This window comes from Panthera tigris, chromosome E3 (genome assembly GCF_018350195.1).
Source record: "Panthera tigris isolate Pti1 chromosome E3, P.tigris_Pti1_mat1.1, whole genome shotgun sequence".
NCBI classification, from domain to species: Eukaryota; Metazoa; Chordata; class Mammalia; order Carnivora; family Felidae; genus Panthera; species Panthera tigris.
The window spans coordinates 32,786,433-32,799,402 of record NC_056675.1 but is presented as its reverse complement, the minus strand read 5'-3'; the positions used below and the strand labels follow the sequence as shown (position 1 = coordinate 32,799,402).

The following is a 12,970-nucleotide window of genomic DNA, read 5'->3' as shown; positions in this document are numbered from 1 at the left end:
GCCCCCCCCCCCATGCAGAAGAAGGAAAACACATTATTTTAAAACAATGCTGGGAGCATGTGACCAGGAGAAAAACTCCCTCAGGCGTAAAGTGTTTCTCTTAAGAATGTAACAAACCACCTACTCCACCCCCCCCCCAGGTTCCCCTCAGGAATTTGACAAACAGACTAAAGTAAACCATAAAACTTATGTTGTTCCAGGGACAGTATGATCATGGTACTCACAGTCCGAGCCCTCACACCACGGAATCAAGCCCATCAGGAATAAACTAGTCAGCACCTACAGTTATCAGGCCAACGAAAAACAGAACCTGGAAAGGAACAAAGGGGAAAGAGAGGGGAAGGAACGCGATGTCCTATAAAATGAGTTCCTCACCTACAGTCGGGGCTATTCACTTTGCAATGCCCTCTCTCTGCAAAGACACCTTTTGTACTATTCTTGCTTTTATTTAAAATTTTTTTAATATATATTTATTTTTGAGAGACAGAGAGCAAGCCGGGGAGGGGCAGAGAGAGAGGGAGAGAGAAATCTCAAGTAGGCTCCACACTGTCAGTGCAGAACCCTACGTGGGGCTCCAACTCCCGAACCACGAGATCACGACCTGAGCTGAAACCAGGACTCGGGACACTTAACCGACTGAGCCACCCAGGCACCCTGCTAATCTTGCTTTTTAATAAAATTCTTGCTGCCTGCTTACTTCCCTCCGAGTCTACCTCTTCATTCTTTGAAGCCACAGGAGACCACGAATCCCAGGTACTGAGGTAAAAGAATCCTGCAACACTACCACTGTTTTTATATCGCACTTCTGAAAATCTAGACAGAAAATATTTCAGACAAAGTATTTAGCAGTGTCAACCCTAGGTCAGTGAGCAATCAAATGCACTGTACTAGAGCAATAGCTTTAATGTGACAATGTTTCCTGAATACAGCTGCTCTGACATAGAAGCTTCTTCTCTTCCTCCCTGTGACCTTATCGCTCCATGACCTCTAAGCCAGGGTGCCAACGTGCACCTGTGTCACACCTGATGCTGCTTCTAGAGGTGGTCCAACAAGGACCAGATGTAGCAGACAGTTTCTTTCAAAAGGCTGGGGGGGGGGGTGGACATGGAGGGGGGACCTTTTTTGTATTTCATGCTTGAGCCAGCAGACCCACCCAAGGGTGGTGGCCCTCCCTACCCGCCTGGGGCCACACCTTATTCTGCCACCTGAGGGCTACCAACGGTTCCAACCCTCATCACCCCACGCTCTGTTCGCTTCCCTACGGAGGCCTCTGTGCGCGCTGTCGGGAAGGGGGTGGGGGGGCCACTTCGTCTGACTGGGACCAAGCCATCAGCCCGGGCTCGTGGGCCTCATCCAGGTGGCCAAGCTCAAGGCCCAGACCAGCCCTCTCGAGACTCTGCCCTGCGCTTCTGCTCTCGCCATTACGCTTGTGACACCACGAGCTCCACTCAAACAAACGGCGGCCCCACGGCCCAACCGGAGCAGTGCGGCCTGTGGGGCTGGGCCAGCTGGGACCCCGGCCCTGGGGTGAGGGTCGGCCGCCGCCTGAGGCCCAGGCCAGGAAGTGGGCCGTGGGCCGCCATGGAAGGCCCCGGTCCCCAGGGGCAGGCTGCACGTCCCACCGCGCCGTGCGCCCCAAATCGGCACCTCGGTCGTTCCTTTCTTAACTGCAGCAGAGCAAACACAATCTGCTGAAGTTGGTACCACCAGACGACCTTGTGTTTCCACCCCACATTTTGGAGTCACTCTGAATCCGCAGGATCTGAGTCGGTGTACTGGGAAAGGAAAAGGAAGTGAAACTGGCATCCACGTGGACACTGCGGATGAAGGAATGGACACTAGAGGTCTCACCGTCCCAGGGCTGGGCTGGACCTGCCAAGGAACACGTAGGCCTAGGTTCACCAGATAGAAAGGCTCGCTCATTCAAAGCAACACGCAGGAATGCAAGCCTACTAGCTGCGGCAGGTACAAGTACTTAATCAGCACTACCCTGAAGATATAATCACCAAATGTACCAGATGAAATTTCTCCCCTAAAGAACAAAGACATTTTTCAGATTCCAAGTCTCTTGTGATGGAACAGACCTCCTTGTGACCAGACAAAGTGGCACCAGAAGTTATTAACATCTGCTAACAGGACTTCGGAGCCTCCGGGAGCGTCCACCTTCTCAGGAGACCCCCGCCCCAAATTATGCCCTTAAAATCTCTCACCTGCAACCACGGAGATGTTTGGGACTTTTGAGCATTAGCCGCCACTCTCTTGGGTGGCACCGTACCAATGTATAGCCTACCTTTCTTCACTGCAAAAGCTCAGTCGTCAATTTTTATTGGTTTACTGAAAGATGTGGGAAGGAACTCTCATTTGGTTCAGTTATAGGAACACTACTTTGCAACTGCTAGCTTTTTCTAGATGTTTGGGCTACTTTCGATTTTTTTCCTGTTACTTGCAAAACATCCCAACTGATAAAGGTGTGTTCCTTCTTCCTGGAACAACTTCCTTTTTAGAACAACTCCCCATCATTTGGCACTTACTGTCAAAATCTGATGTATAGATAGCATTTAACTGAACTTTTTTTTTCACTCCTAGGTCTCCAATTGCTAGAACTAAGAGGAAAAGACTAAAAAGGTATTTAATATAGTAGAAAAAAGGAGAGGGCATTATCCTATGTCCTCCAGTTAGTAATTGGTTAAATTACATCAACATAATAGAATACAGTGCACTTGTTAAGGAGAATGAGCTAGCTCTACACTGACATGGAAAGAGCTTCAAGAGATATATCTTGGGGCGCCTGGGTGGCTCAGTCGGTTGAGCGTCCGACTTCAGCTCAGGTCACGATCTCACGGTCCGTGAGTTCGAGCCCCGCGCCGGGCTCTGGGCTGATGATGGCCCAGAGCCTGGAGCCTGCTTCCGATTCTGTGTCTCCCTCTCTCTCTGACCCTCCCCCGTTCATGCTCTGTCTCTCTCTGTCTCAAAAATAAATAAACGTTAAAAAAAAAAAATTAAAACTTTAAAAAAAAAAAAAAGAGAGATATCTTGATTGATAAACAGAATGGTAAGATGAGCCCATTCATGCAATAACCAAAACTCTAAATTTGTATACGTTTATGCATAGAGTTGTGCGCATGTGCGTGTGTGTGTAAATGGGAAAATGTCTGGAAAGTCACGTTCTGAAGGTTAGACTAGGGGTGTGGGTAAATTCAGTTGTGAACAGGGGATTTCAATTTTTATTGTATAGAATGCTATATGGCTTGCATTTCATAAGGATGACATATGGGGGCGCCTGGGTGGCTCAGTTGGTTGAGCATCGGACTTCAGCTCAGGTCATGATCTCATGGTGTGTGCGTTTGAGCCCTGCATGGGTCTCTGCTGACAGCTCAGAGTCCGGAGCCTGCTTCAGATTCTGTCTCCCTCTCTCTCTGCCCCTCCCCCACTCACACTCTGTGTCTCTCAAAAACGTTAAAAAGAAAAAAAAAAAAAAAAAAAGGATGCCTACGGATAGTGGCTGGGTACTTTTTAAAAATCAAAATCATGGGGCGCCTGGGAGGCTCAGTCGGTTAAGCGTCCGACTTCAGCTCAGGTCACGATCTCGCGGTCCGTGAGTTCGAGCCCCGCGTCGGGCTCTGGGCTGACGGCTCAGAGCCTGGAGCCTGCTTCTGATTCTGTGTCTCCCTCTCTCTCTGCCCCTCCCCCGTTCATGCTCTGTCTCTCTCTGTCTCAAAAATAAATAAACGTTAAAAAAAATTTTAAAAAAAAAGATTATAAAAAAAAATCAAAATCATTTAGTGGACTTGTGGGGGTTTTAACATATGCCTACAACTTCTAGAACATTCTTCCATGGATGAGGTAAAATTTCATTTCCCTCCTCATGAATATCACATGTTCCAGGTTAACTTGTACTCTCCTATGTATACCTGGACTCAGCTACTTCTCCAAGCTCTGGTTTCTTGCAGTGAGAAATAATATGTAGAACGAACACTGGGAAAGTCTGTTGCCCTTATATTGGTCACAGTTCCTTGGCTTTTCTGTGAGGAAAGTTAGAAATACATTATTTCTTCTGTTTGCAAAAGAAAACAGATTACAAATTCACAGTGTACAAAACAGTTATTTGCATGAAGGTGCTTTCGTGATGTAGACGAACAGGCAGTTCCTTATTCTTTTTTCAATGATATTTTTAAAGTTTAGTTGCTAAGGACACACCATCAAATAATTTTTTCTTGTGGTAATGAATCTTCTATTTTAGTTGGAAAGACAGAAACAATTATCCTCTCTTTTTCTAATATAGTTACTTGTCTCTGAATCATTCAAATTAAATTGAGCTGTTGCATAACCAAAATTAGTATCTTTTTTTGGTCTAGCTAAATATTTTTAAAATAATATTTTTGAGACAGAAAAGTAAAAAGAACAAAAGTATTCTATAATCCTGCCACTCAGAGAATTACTATCAATATTTTTAATAAAAATTACACATATACATGATAAACAGTACTTGTCAGAGTATTAACTACTTACAGATTAGAAGGCTCAACCCTGTTAAAATGTCAATTCTCCCATATTTGTCTACGTATTCAATCAAAATTAAAATCACTGTGTTTTTTTTTTTACATAATGTAATAAGTGGATTCTATAATTTTCATGGAAATGAGAAGGACCCAGAATAGGCAAACAATTTTGAAAAAGAAAAACAAAGCTGGAGGAATTATACCCTCAAATTCAAGGCCTATTATAAAGCCATAGTAATCAACACCATGGGCTGTTGGCACGAGGATAAATATATACATCCATAGAAACACATAGGGAGTCCAGAATTATATCCATATATATATGGTCAATTGCTTTTTTTTTAAGTTTATTTATTTTGAGAGAGACCACATGCAAGCAGGGGAGGGGCAGAGAGAGAGAGAGAGAGAACCCCAAGCAGGCTCCACGCTGTCAGCACAGAACCCAATGCAGGGCTCAATCTCATGAACCACCAGATCACGACCTGACCCGAGATCAAGAGTCAGATGCTTAACTGACTTAACAACTGACTTTTTTTTTTTTAATGTTTATTTTTGAGAGCACGAGAGAGCGTGAGTGGGGGAAGGGCAAAGAGAGAGAAGGGGACAGAGGATCTGAAGCAGGCTCCATGGTGTCAGCAAAGAGCCTGATGCAGGGCTCGAACTCACTGAACCACGAGATCATGACCGGAGCCAAAGTCAGAGGCTTAACCAACTGAGCCACCCAGCTGCTCCTAAATGTTTTTTGATAAAGTTGCCAGAGTAATTCAAAGAGGGAAAGAAGTTTTTTCTTTTTTTTTTTTTTTAATTTTTTTTTTTAATGTTTATTTATTTTTGAGGCAGAGAGAGACAGAGCATGAACGGGGGAGGGGCAGAGAGAGAGGGAGACACAGAATCGGAAGCAGGCTCCAGGCTCTGAGCCATCAGCCCAGAGCCTGACGTGGGGCTCGAACTCACGGACCATGAGATCGTGACCTGAGCTGAAGTCGGACGCTTAACCGACTGAGCCACCCAGGCGCCCCAAGAAGTTTTTTCAATAAATGTTACTGAAACAAAAAATAGTATGAACAAAAAAATGAACCTTGATCCTAACTTCACACCATCTACAAAAATTAACTGAAAACTGATCTAGATCTAAGTATAAAAGCTATAGCTATAAAATATCTAAAAGAAAACACAGGACTGAATCTTTGAAACCTTGATTGCCAGGTTCAGCAAACTATAGACGACATCCCAAATCTGACCCAGTACCCATTTTTTGTAGATAAAGTGTTTTTTCTTTAAATATGAAATTTATTGTCAAATTGGTTTCCATACAACACCCAGTGCTCATCCCAACAAGTGCCCTCCTCAATACCCATCACCCACCCTCCCATTCCTCCCACCCCCCCATCAACCCTCAGTCTGTTCTGTTTTTAAGAGTCTCTAATGTTTTGGCTCCCTCCCTCTCTAACCTGTTTTTTATTTTTTTCTTCCCCTCCCCCATGGTCTCCTGTTAAGTTTCTCAGGATCCACATAAGAGTGAAAACATATGGTAGCTGTCTTTCTCTGTATGACTTATTTCACTTAGCATAACACTCTCCAGTTCCATCCACATTGCCACAAAAGGCCATATTTCATTCTTTCTCATTGCCACATAGTATTCCATTGTGTATATAAACCACAATTCCTTTATCCATTCATCAGTTGATGGACAATAAATAAAGTTTAACTGGGACACAACCATGCTCATTCAATTAGGTACTGCCTATAGCTGCTTTCACACCACAATAGCTGACTTGAGCAGTTCTAACAGAGACCATATGGCCCACAAAGCCTAAAATATTTACTTTCTGGCCCTTAGAAAAAACTTCTGCAGACGCTTGAAGTCAAGCATATATTTATTATATGACCTATAGCAGTTCCACTCCCAGGTAGGAAAAAAAAAAAAAAAAAACATACTTCCTGAATGACTTGTACACAAATGTTCAGAGCAACTGTATTTATAATAAACAAAACTAGAAACAACCCGAATGCCCATCAGCAGGTAAATGGATAAACAAAATGGAGTTCATCCATAAAATAGAACGTTATTCCCTATTAAAACAGAAAAAAAAACCACACAGCAACATGGATGAATCTCAAAAACATTATGCTAAACAAAAAACATAAGAGAGGATATACTGTACAATTCCATTTATATGAAATTATAGAAGAGGTGCAACTAATATATCCTGATCAAAAGCAAATGAGGAGTTTCTTGGAACTGGGGTTCAGAGTTTGGGGATGACTGCAACGGGTACAAGGGAATTTGGGGGAAGGAAGTGATCTTGGCTGAGGTGGTGGTTACATTTCTCAGAACTCATTGTAACTCGAAATGTGTGTATTTTATGTAATTTTTTTTAAATGTTGATTTACTTATTTTGAGAGAGAGAGAGAGGTGGGGGAGAGGCAGAGAGAGCAGGAGAGAGAGAAAATCCCAAGCTGGCTCTAGGCTCAGCATGGAGCCCAATGTGGGGCTTGATCTCAAGCCTGCAAGAACATGACCTGAGCTGAAATCCAGAGTCACATGCTCAACCGACGGAGCCACCCAGGCACCCTCATAAAGTTGATTTTAAAAGTAAAAAAAAAAAAAAAAAAAATGAATGAATCAAATTTGAACTCATTCGATAGAAACAAATAGTAAAGCAAAGTCTCACTGTAGTACAACACTTGTAATAATCTATGCAGAAACGGACCTCAGGTCTAAAGCCTATTTCTGATATAAGCACCTCGGAGATTAACCTTTGATCCCTTCAAGTAAATGGTCAGGAATGTGCTGAGTTGGTTTGTGCTAGCGACCAACTGACAAGCATAAAATAACATAAGTGTTTTGAGTTGTTTGAAGATCAAAGACTTAGGAGAAGCAAATGGTAAATAGGCAGATACATAAGTATGTCTTCCTTCTAGGGAGGGCCATAAGGAGAGGGGAAAAGAAAAGCCTTAAAGAATCCCCGTTCTAGCTGGGCCTGATCATCAACAGCCACACTGCCACTGAGGAAGCCCAGGGAACCAACACTTGGTTATCTTTGCCTGTTTGCATAGTTATCACCCTGTAAATGTTTCCATAAACTTTGTCATCAAAGACACCTTACATTCTGTAGCACTATCTATGAACATCTTTCAATCACATGACTACCCTCAACTGTGATACCCATGTGTCTTGAATCCCGAAAACAAGACCTTTGACAGTAATGGAATAATTTCAGAATTGGCAGGCTCAGTGCATCCTAAACATATATTTTGGTATATAGTGTTTTCATTTTTACTCAAAGCATATTCTGATTTCTCTTGTGATTTCTTCTTCAACCTATTGGTTGTTTAAGAACATGTTGGTTAAGTTCCACACGTGTTTTCTGGTTTTCCTTCTGTTTCTGATTTCTAGTTTTATTTTATTGTGTCCCGAGGAGATACCTTGTGTGATTTCAATCTTTTTAAACGTTCGTGAGTTTTGTATTGTGGCCTAACATCTGCTCTATCATGGAGAACTGTTCCATGTGCACTTGGGAATGTTTATTTTGCTGTTTTAGTACGGGATATCCTTCAATGGTCTGTTAGGTCTGGTTGGTTTATATTGTTGTTCAAGTCCTCTGTTTCCTTACTGATATTCTTTCCGTTGTTCTATTCACTGTTAAAAGTGGGGTATTAACCACTCCGAGGATTGTTGTAGAATTATCTATTTCTCCCTCCGTACTGGTCATTTTTGCTTCATGTATTTTTTAGCTCTGTTGTGAGGTGTGAATATGTTTCTGACTATTGTATTTCTTGATACATTGACCTTTTATCAATATATAATGTCCTTCTATGTCTCTTGCAATAGTTTTGGACTATAAATCTATTTTGTCTGAAATTATTACAGCCACCTCACTTCTCTTTAGGTTACTGTTTGCATGCAATATCTATTTTTATCTGTTTTCAACCTACTTGCCTTTAGATCTCAGCTGAGTTGTATACAGAAGGCATATAGTGGGACCATGGTTCTTGCTGTTGCTTTTTAATCTATTTGTCAATCTAACACTACTTTTGAAGAAAGTTGAATCCATTTACATTTAAAATAGTTACTGATAAGGAAAATCTTAATGCTCTCAATTTGCTACTTTTTTTCTTGTTATTATTCAATTTTTCCATTACATCCTTCTTTGGTGTTTACATGACTTTTTTTTTTTTATGGTGTACCATTTTTATTCCATTCTCATTTCTTTTGCTGTGAAAATTTTAAAAGTTCTTTTCTTACTGGTTACCCTAAGGGATTACAATTAGACTCTTCGACCTATTACAACCTATTTTGTATTTATACCACCTTAACTTCAATAGCATACAGAAACTTTGCTCTTATACAGCTCCTTCCCTCCCCCTGTATCTATACACAAATTTCATTTTTACACATTGACTTTAAAGTCAACTGATTTGTAGCTGTCATTAAATTTACAAAATATATTCACAGCAACATCTAGAATAGTATTTGACCAAACAACTGGGCACAGAGCCTTGCCAAGTTGACATATAAAATATGACCATCATGATACTCATAGTAAAAATACATATATTCAAGATAATAATAAATTGCTTAACTTCAGAGTTATTTTTCACAGTTGACAGTGCTGAGTGCTATATATAATCCTGACTTCTTATGTTGTAAAGTACTTTGTGGCTGCTAAAACTCCCCAATACGTAAAGTAGTGACAATGTGTATGGGGTTTTTTTTTTAAGATTTTTTAAAAGTAATCTCTACACCCAACATAGGACTTGAACCCACAGTCCTGAAATCAAGAGTTGCAGTTTCTCAGGGTGGCTGCGTGGCTCAGTCAGTTGAGTGTCCAACTCTTGATTTCAGCTCAGGTCAAGATCTCATGGTTTACAAGTTCAAGCCTGGAGTCAGGCTCCAAGTTGACAGGGCTGAGCAGACTTGGGGTCTCTCTCTCTCCCTCTCCCCTCTCTAAATACATTAATTAATTTAAAAAACGGTTGCAGCCTGTACTATGATGGAACCAGCCAGACACCCCAGGGTGTACGTTTCTTTGTTTTTAATGTTTATTTTCATTTATTGTGAGACAGAGCAAGCCAGGGAGGGGCAGAGAGAGGAGACAGAGAATCCCTAGGAGGCTCTGCGCTCAGCATGGAGCCCAACCCTGAGATCAGTCTCACAACTATGAGATCATGACCTGAGCCAAAGTGAAGAGTCAGGCACTCAACCAACTGAACCACCCAGGTGCCCCCCAATGTTTTCAAGGTAGGAATGTGGATGAGAGGAAAAAGGCAGAAGAAACTGGCTTTTTGGTAGTGCCCATTTGGTGACCACATAAAGAGCCCTTTGGAAAAAATAATAATAAACATTTATTGAGCACTCACTGTGTGTTAAATGCTCTATTAAGCACTTTAAATGGATTTTTAATCCACGTAATTTAATCCATGCAATAATTCTAAAAGGTTACTTTCTTTTTCTTAGAGGTTACTTTTTTTTTTTTTTTGGTAGAGAAAAAGAGGTTTCCTTTTTTGTTTTTTTTTGTTTTTTTTTTTTGTAAAGAGAAAGAAAGAGAATGCGAGTAGCGGAGAAGGGCAGAGGGAGAGAGAGAAAATCCCAAGCAAGTTCCATTCCATGCTCAGCACGGAGCCCAACATGGGGGTGGATCCCATGACACTGTGATCATGACCTAAACCAAAATCAAGAGTCAGATGCTCAACCAACTGAGCCACCCAGGCAACCCTAAGACATCATTTTGTACTATGTTCCTTGTATTACAGGTAATTTCATTTCACAGATGAGGAAACTGAGTCATGGAGAAGTCTACTGCTTAGCGTACAATCATGAAAATAGAAAGCACTCCAGATGTTTCAAGCATAACGGTATTTGGTACAGAGAATAGGTACTTTAAAAGACTTTGGAAGGGCTAGAGGAGTTACTGTCACGTTAGTTTTCACTTGTGTCACTGCTTCTGTGATCCAGAGCGTAGGGAAGTTGCTGCTGCTGGAAAAGTTCAGAAAAACCACTGTTGATTGTCCCAGCTGCCTTATGTCACTGCAGGGACTGGCTGTGAAGAGACCCAAAGCCAAAGTGAAAAAACACAGAATGCTAATTTGTGTTTCTTCTACTTTCCAAATCTCAGGACGTGCAGCCACTGGGCAAAATGTAAATGAATCCAGAACGCTGGCCATAGGTTATCTAGGAAATGTAGCTCCCAGGATTCCAGCCCTGCCTTTGAGATTGCTGAGAGGGGTATGCAAATGCTAGTATTTATTTTCTGTTGTTGCCATAACCAATTACTACAAACATAGGGGCTTAAAACAACACTCACTTATTGTGTCATAGTTTTAGAAGTCAGAAGTTCAGTGGGCTCACCAGGAGAGCATGCACCTCTTGATCTTGAGGTCATGAATTCGAGCCCCATGTTGGGCATAGAGCTTACTTTAAAAAAAAAAAATGGGGGACGCCTGGATGGCTCAGTCAGTTAAGCGTCCGGCTTCGGCTCAGGTCATGATCTCCCAGTCCATGAGTTTGAGCCCAGCATCAGGCTCTGTGCGGACAGTTCAGAGCCTGAAGCCTGTTTCAGATTCTGTGGTCTCTCTCTCTGACCCTCCCCCGTTCATGCTCTGTCTCTCTCTGTCTCAAAAATAAATAAACGTTAAAAAAAAATTTTTTTTTTAAATGGCACACGATATACTATTTCCCTAAATGGACATATTTCTTTTTTTTTTTTTTTTTTTTTTTGGTAAATGTTTTTAATGTTTTCTTTATATCTGAAGGAGAGAGATACAGAGCATAAGTGGGGAGGGGAGAGGGAGGGAGACACAGAATCCCAAGCAGGCTCCAGGCTCTGAGCTGTCAGCACAGAGCCAGAGATGCAAGATCACGACCTGAGCTGAAGTCGGACGCTCAACCCACTGAGCCACCCAGACTCCCCATGGACATGATATTTCTAAAGGCTACTTATTCGCTGTTGACTGAATTAGGTCCATATTCCTTATCTGGCTCCAATTCACTTGCCTCCTACACCCTCTCTTTCTCTCAGCAACCCTATGTACACCCTTCAATTATGTGAAAAATTGTTTTCCAAAACATGGGGCGCTTGGGTGCCTCAGTCAGTTGAGCGTCCAACTTTGGCTCCGGTCATGATCTCACCTTTTGTAAGTTAAGCCCCACATCAGGCTCTGTCAGGGTAGCCTGTCTCCCTCTCTCTTCCACTCCCCACCCCCATTCTCGATCTCTCTCAAAAAATTATTTTCCAAAACGAAACATAAAAACTTGTGCAAAGATCGGTGTTATTTTACATTTTTGCCAATTTCCTTAATGTCTGACTTAAGACAGTTGGATTCTTGTATCTGTTTCTGCATTTAACCTGTTGCAACATAACACGACACTTTCCTAGAAGTTTCTGGAAAACCGAAACGTCTGAGACCAACAGAAATGTCAATACTATTTTTATAATAGAATAGACACCCACCCCCTGGACCAGATTTTTGGGAACCCACTGGGTCAAAGTGTATCATTCCGTTCATGACCCAGGCTTCCAGAACTTCCGTCCTTGCCTCATTTTCCCCGTAGCCAGTAGCTACTACACGGCAAGCAGTTGTCCCCTCGGCGATGAGAGACGCGTCATGGAAAAACTGATGGTTACACTCCCTGCGCCGAGCACAGAGAGGACACTCAGAACTGTCGAACACACAGCAGTCACAAACAGGGCCATCATCTGCCTGGAGAAATCTAACGCAGCCCAGGGTGACAGGGTGCCGGGATAATTCAGGAAACTCAAGAAAACACAAGTGGGCCATGTCCTCTCGCCTGGGTGGCAAAATTTAAGGAGTCGCCCAAAAACTCCTTCATCCAAAGAAATGAAGCTTTAAAGGCAACATTTTGAAGATTCCAATCGGTTTTTATAAAGAGTTTCACGAGTCACGTCTCTCGGAAAACTACCGCGTCGCGCGAATCACTCAGAACGACCGCCCGCCGGGACGCAGGGCGCCGCCACCGGACGGGTGAGCACCACCGCCCGACGCGCACCAGCGCTCCAGCCCAGAGGCACCCCGCCGCCGACTTCCACTTCCCTGCCACCGCCCCCTCTCGCCCCGCCCACTCCACCCGGGCGCCCCTGATTGGCCGGGCCACGGCACGCTCGCGCTGCCATTGGCCCGGAGTCCGGCGGGGGCGGGCGCGGGCAGACTTACCCCCGAGGTCCGCGCGGGAGAGTATTGTGCGCGGCGGTTACTGTTCCTTGAGCTCCCGTTGAGGAAAGCGGCCGGTGGGGAGCCGCCGTAGGTACGTTGGGACCGGGCGGCAGCCCCGCGCGAGCGGCGGCTGGCCGGGTCGGCGGTTGCGCGGCGCCGCGCGCCTCTCTGAGGGTCGGCGCAGGAGCCCGGGGACGCCTCGCTAGCAGGGCGGCAGCGGCGGCGGGGCCGAGCGAGAGGCCCCCGCGGAGTGGCCGGGGCTCCGACGGGGTCGGGAGGACGCCCGCAGCGGGCGA

General features: G+C 43.7%; 1 protein-coding gene and 1 long non-coding RNA gene across 3 annotated transcripts in view; one reads left to right on the top strand and one right to left on the bottom strand.

Annotated features, from left to right (window-relative positions):
• Window positions 1-207: 207 nt before the first annotated feature.
• On the bottom strand, window positions 208-12,754 carry LOC122234627. The gene is made up of 3 exons (XR_006212470.1): window positions 12,675-12,754; window positions 3,912-4,022; window positions 208-310 (listed from the first exon to the last, which is right to left on the bottom strand). It is a non-coding gene; the product is annotated as an uncharacterized LOC122234627 (long non-coding RNA).
• ATF7IP2 (activating transcription factor 7 interacting protein 2) overlaps window positions 12,698-12,970 on the top strand; it is a 60,378-nt gene continuing 60,105 nt past the window's right edge. Inside the window, exon 1 of one of the 2 annotated variants that reach the window (XM_042971793.1) lies at window positions 12,698-12,765. The gene's annotated coding sequence lies outside the window, so the exon portion shown is untranslated. The remainder of the gene's footprint in view (window positions 12,766-12,970) is intronic. The other variant, XM_042971792.1, reaches the window with a different exon arrangement.